This window comes from Meles meles, chromosome 13, assembly GCF_922984935.1.
Source record: "Meles meles chromosome 13, mMelMel3.1 paternal haplotype, whole genome shotgun sequence".
Classification (NCBI taxonomy): domain Eukaryota; kingdom Metazoa; phylum Chordata; class Mammalia; order Carnivora; family Mustelidae; genus Meles; species Meles meles.
The window spans coordinates 76,472,912-76,479,089 of record NC_060078.1 but is presented as its reverse complement, the minus strand read 5'-3'; the positions used below and the strand labels follow the sequence as shown (position 1 = coordinate 76,479,089).

At 43.8% G+C, this 6,178-nt stretch overlaps 1 non-coding gene across 1 annotated transcript; it reads left to right on the top strand.

Moving 5' to 3' along the window:
* The first annotated feature begins 3,277 nt into the window (after positions 1-3,277).
* LOC123955827 lies at positions 3,278-3,413 on the top strand. The gene has a single exon (XR_006821379.1). It is a non-coding gene; the product is annotated as a U4 spliceosomal RNA (small nuclear RNA).
* The last annotated feature ends 2,765 nt before the right edge of the window (positions 3,414-6,178 follow it).

Here is a 6,178-nt window from a genome sequence, read left to right as displayed (position 1 = left end):
TATGAGAGAGATCGGGAAAGAGAGAGAACACAAGCAGGGTGTGGGGCAGAAGGGAGGGAGAGGCAGACTCCCCACTGAGTGTTGGTCTTTACCCGAGGACCCTGAGATCCTGACCTTACCCGACTAAGCAACCCAGGCGCTCCAGGGTTGGAATTTTCAAAAGAGAGACTGGGAGACGTCAGACTGGGTGGGAAGATTGAATGAAGGCAGGAGGCAGACTCTGAAAAACTGGAGAGAAATTGAGGCCACAGGTAGTATCCATTCTGTGCTCTCTGAAGGCCTAGACTTCACACCACCCCACCCTCAGTGGCAGGAGCAAAAGACGAAGTCAGATGAAGGCGGAGCTTCCAGCCCTTCTACTGGACTGCTTTAGATGCCTTGTTGGACATTTCACTAAAAGCACAGCTGAACCTCCCCTACCCCAAGCCAGCTGAGTAACAGCCCTCAAAGGTATCAGATCCTAATCCCGGAAGGCGAGATCCATTTTCTGAGGTCCGTGTAGCCACTGCTGCTGGTTACTCGCCACAGGGCTGAAGTCTCTTATTTGGACCTGTCCCTACTCCGCAGCACTGACAAGCCATGGAGCCTCTGTCAAGCATGTGCGTCTCCCCGCCCCGTTCCCTGCTTGTGGCACTTTCCCGGGGCTGCTGTAACCAGCTCCCACAAACGGGGGTGGGGGGGGAGGTTCAAACAACAGAAATCTATTCTCTCATAGTGCTGGAGGTCAGAAGTCCAAAATCAGGGTGTTGGCAGGGCCGTGTCTCTCTGGAGGTTGTAGGGGAGGATCCTTCCCTGCTTCTTCCTAGCTTCCCGTGACTCCCGGCCATCCTTGGCACTTCTTGGCTGGCAGCTGTGTTCCTGCCATCTCTGCCATGACGGCCACATGTCCGTCCCTCCCCACGCTAATCCAGTATGACGTCATCTTAACAACTGATTCCATCTGCTAAAAGCCCTGTTTCCAAATAAGATTGCCTTCGTGGGTTCCTCATGGACATGAGTTTTGGAGGGATGTAATTCAGCCAAGTGCACTTGCCCAAGGAACATTTGTAGGTCTCTTTGGATGGCTTGATTTTCTCACTGCCTCTTTTAATACACCAACCAATTCCTTATGTCTTGGGAACAAATGCCATAAAGAGTGTAACAGAAACCTATGGAATTCGTTGTCTTGTTTTCTTCTATTTCTAGAGAAAAAAAGATTTTTCTCTGAAAGAAAGGTAAAACATCAGTCATAAGGTCATTGATTATGACAGCAGCCACATTACTAAAGTGCGGATATCGGCAGCTGACTCCCAGTGTTCCAGGAGTCTCTGTTGGAAGTGGGCTGTTCCCTGAACTGCTTCTCCTTCCCTGCCCTCAAGGAGGCTCCCATCTCAGCCAGCCAGCCTATCTAGGGTGATGTACCTAGAGCAGATCTCCAAACTGATGGCTTTACCATCCATCCTTCTCCTCTATGCCCACCCACGGCCCTTGAAACCGAGACCCAGAATAAGGAAGGGCTATGGCTGGAAGGAAGGGCTTCCTTCCTTCCAGAGGAAGGAAGGCTAAGGAAGGGCTTAGCAACTCAGCATCCCACAAGAAAGTACCACTGACTGTGTGGCTTAACCAATAGGAATTTCTTTCTTCACCGTTGTGGAGGCTAGAAGTCCAAGATCAACATGTCCTCGGGGTTGATTTCTTCTGAGGCCCCTCCCCTTGGCTTGTAATTGGCCATCTTCTCACTGTGTTCTTATATGATTATCTCTCTGCCATGTGTTAGACTGTCCTAATCTCCTCTTCTTATAAGGACACCAGTCATATGGGATCAGAGCCCACCCATATGAACTTATTTGACCTTAAATGCCTCTTTTAAGACCCTATCTCTAAATACAGTCATAGTGACATAGTCTGAGGACTTCATCATAAGAATTTGTAGGGGACACAGTTCAGCTCATAATAACAGTCAAAGATTTCTTCAGCTTACATACTCTTCTTCCCATCAATCCTAGCCATGCTTGGGGGTCTGTCCAATCACCCTACAAGATATGGACTCTTTTCTCTAAGCATATATATACATAGATACATAGATATAAACCAGATACTTGCAATAATCTACCCATGACTAATGTATTCTGTGAAGTTCTTGGATCATTGAGAATACCTATTAAAAATGATCATTTCAGGGGCGCCTGGGTGGCTCAGTGGATTAAGCCGCTGCCTTCGGCTCAGGTCATGATCTCAGGGTCCTGGGATCGAGCCCCGCATCGGGCTCCCTGCTCCTCAGGGAGCCTGCTTCCTCCTCTCTCTCTGCCTGCCTCTCTGCCTACTTGTGATCTCTCTCTCTCTGTCAAATAAATAAATAAAATCTAAAAAAAAAAATGATCATTTCAGAGACATATTGCAAATATTTTATTAACTGAGAAAAATGAAAAAAAAAACAAGAGTCGGGAAATTTAGTTCCATTATTAACCTAACTGAAAACAACAGGTTTGCTGTGTGCTAAAAATAGTACCCGTGTCTGAGCGAGCCAGATGACTGAGAATAATCAGTTTTTTAGAAAAATCATAAAAGCCTCGATCATAACGAAGACTTAATTTGAGAAAGAGTCTTCTTCTTAGAGTACTCAAAAAGGATAAGCAAAGGGCAACAAAAAGTTCAAATTTCAGAGACAGAATGAGAGCCAAAGTGTTTTGTGCCTAGAAGAAAAAAGACGTAACAGCTAACCATATTCACTCTAGAAGGAGGGAACAGTGACGCTGCAAAGTAGGCATGCAAAGAACATGCCTGGCACCAGGACAGAAGAGTTCTTTTTTTTTTTTTAAGATTTTATTTATTTATTTGACAGACAGAGATCACAAGTAGGCAGAGAGGCAGGCAGAGAGAGAGAGGAGGAAGCAGGCTTCCTGCTGAGCAGAGAGCCTGATGTGATGAGGGGCTCCATCCCAGGACTCTGAGACCACGACCCGAGCCGAAGGCAGAGGCTTAACCCACTGAGCCACCCAAGCGTCCCATTTTTTTTTTTAAATTCTCATTTTATAGCGTCTGTTTTTTTTTTTTAAGATTTTATTTATTCATTTGACAAAGAGAGCAGGAGAGCATAAGCAGGAGGAACAGTAGAGGGAGAGGGAGAAGCAGACTCCACTGAGCAGAGAGCCCAATGCGGAGCTTGATCCCAGGACACTGGGATTATGACCTGAACGGAACGCAGCCACTTAACCATCTGAACCACCCAGGCACCTAGGACACGGGATTCCTATTTCAGCAGGTAAAACAAAAAATTTTTTGGAAGTAGAAAGTATGAAGCTTTGCGCAGTGGCAGTATCGTAGCCAATGAGGTTTATCCGAGGCGCGATTATTGCTAATTGGAAGTAGAAAGTATGAGATAGGCAAGGTTATCACTAATGATGATGTAATTAAGCCATGGATCCTTTCTCGGGTCATCAGCTTAATGTCAATTCCAGGCTGTATGTGCCTGTAGCAATAGGAGATATAAAAAAAAAAATCAAAAACCAAAAAACCCATGAGGTCGACAAGATTTATATCAATTTCACAGATTAAAACAACAAAAACCATAATCTATAGAATTGTTGAATCACTATATTGTACACCCGCAACTAATCTAACACTGTATGTTAACTATACTGGAATTAAAATACACACACACACACACATCAAAAACCCCACAGTGCTAGGGATGCATGCCATTTACACTCATCTTTGCAACCCAACCAGTGAGGGAATATAGTCAATTAAGTATCTTCCTCTGCTCTAAGTCTGTGCATGGATTGAAAGAAACAGCTGAGCTCCTGATAGAATGGGGAAATAACGCCTTTGCCGAGGTGACACCCATGACATCAGAACAAGAATTCTTGTCAGGGACCAAAGGGAAGAGGTGTTAAGAGAAAAGATACGAACACGTTCTGAGGAAAGTACATTTTAAAAAAAGGGGGTGGGGGCGCCTGGGTGGCTCAGTGGGTTAAAGCCTCTGCCTTCGGCTCAGGTCATGATCCCAGGGTCCTAGGATCAAGTCCCACATTGGGCTTCTTGCTCAACAGGAAGCCTGCTTCTCCCTCTCCCACTCCCCTTGCTTGTGTTCTCTCTTTTTGTGTCAAATAAATAAATAAAATCTTTAGTTAAAAAAAAAAAAGGAGGCAAAGGAGATAATAATGCTACCTCTGACAATTTTCCACAGCAGCCCTGAGAGCTCAAATTACTTAAAAGACCTATTTTTATTCTGAGGTAATAGGAGGTAAGTATCAGCAGCATGTACAGATGGTTTCCGTGATGCCTGGGTTCTCCTGGCAGGATCTCTTGTCCCGGAGGGAGCAGCGCAGGAGAGGACCTATAGAGAGAATGTCTCTCTTTGTCCTAGAAGCATTTCCCCAGTCAAATATATATTATTTTAACATAAAATACTACACAAAATACCATAAAATTATTAATAATTATATTAAAATTTCCATCAAAAATCTCAAAGCTACTGAGAGCAAGAATTAGTCCTATTCTGTAGGTTAAAATAAGAAAGGGGACAGAAAGATGTGGTCATTTGGTTAGCATTTTAGTTTCTTAGGGCTGCCAAAGTACCACATACTGGGTAGCTTAAAACAATGGAACGTTATTCTCTTTCAACTTCCGAAGGCTAGAGGTTCAAAATCAAGTTGTTGGCAAGGCCACACTCCCTCTGAAGTCTCTAGAGGGGAATCCCTCCTTGCCTCTTTTAGCTTCTGGTGGTTGCTGGCAACCTCAGTGTTCCTTGGTTTGTAAGATGCATCACTCCACTTTCTGTCTCCACTGTCCCCATGTGTCTGTGTCCAAATTTTCCTCTTCTTATCAGGCCACAAACCATTGGATTAGGCCTTCGGTATGACCTTAACTTGATTATATCTTCGAAGACCCTACTTCCGAATAAGGTCATATTCACATGTAGCAGGGGTCAGGACTTGAATATATCTTTCGAGGGAATCTAATTCAACCCACAACAGTCATTTTAAGAACAGGACATTGGTATCCAGGGGTAGATATACTCAAAGCCGCCAAGGGCCATATCTCTCCAGGCAAAAAGGGAGACAGCGCTGTGTTTACTGGTGAAATGACCCAGCATCTCTCTCTGAATAAGCTCTAGGAGTTCTTCCCTTTTCTAAGATTCATGATTCTGTGACTTGAAACTTATTGTCTATAGATAGATAGAATCTGTTTATAATGTCTTATGTGACTTTTCCATTACAAAATTTCACATTCCTATCCCTAAAGCTGATATCAGTGTTTTTCCTAGGAAACTTCTTCCAAAATGGGATGGTCTGCTCTACATGATTTATCTATTCTTTAGAATGAAAGGAGAAGAATGTCTATAGAAGGAAAAACATAATAAAATGGGTATTTTGAGCTTCTATTCAGCATAAGACTCTGTGATCACTCCATCAGTCTACTTAATGTCATGTACACAACCATCCCCATTAAGGGATATGGCAGATGAGAGGCAGAGCACATGAGACCTTGCCAAGGTCGCATAGGCCCTAAGAAGGTAGAGAGTAAGCTAAAGACGGTGCATCCTTCCTTTGACCCTAGGAACAAGACAACTGGAGCTAGAGAGAAGAGGAGAGAGGATGGTGTAGGAAGGGCCTGGAATGGAAGCGTCTTTCCTTCCCTCTGAATCAAGCAATGGTTTGTTTAGGAACTGCTGTCTCTGTTTGTGCAGTTTGGCCACTGACGTAGAGAACCAGAGTAAGCCACTCACGCAACACCCTACAATAGGGGCCCATTGTCATGTGAGTCATGTGACTGTGACCTAAGCATTATTCTCCTCAACTATGCCATGCTTTGTTGTGAGGCTGGAGAAAATCATGAAATGTAATCATTCTTTCTTAGTCTGGAGGAGAACCAACAAAATTGAATGATTCATTCATTGGTGACCCCACATTGTTCCATTCTACCCCACGACATTCTTTGTCCACCTTCTCCTTAAAAGCATTTATTCTCTCAATAACTACTATGTGTTAGTTTTCACAAGCTGATGACAGCTTAAAGCAGCTTAAAACCCAAAATTTTTTTTACCTTCCACTTCTCCTTTTTAACTTGTGTTACTTCGTCACTTTCTGCTCTTCCGAACTATTTTATATTGCCTTCTTTCTCTGTGGAGTTTTCCTGTATCCTCACTTTCTTTTTTCTTTCTTCAGTTTCCAAATCATGCCAGATGTTTGACTCT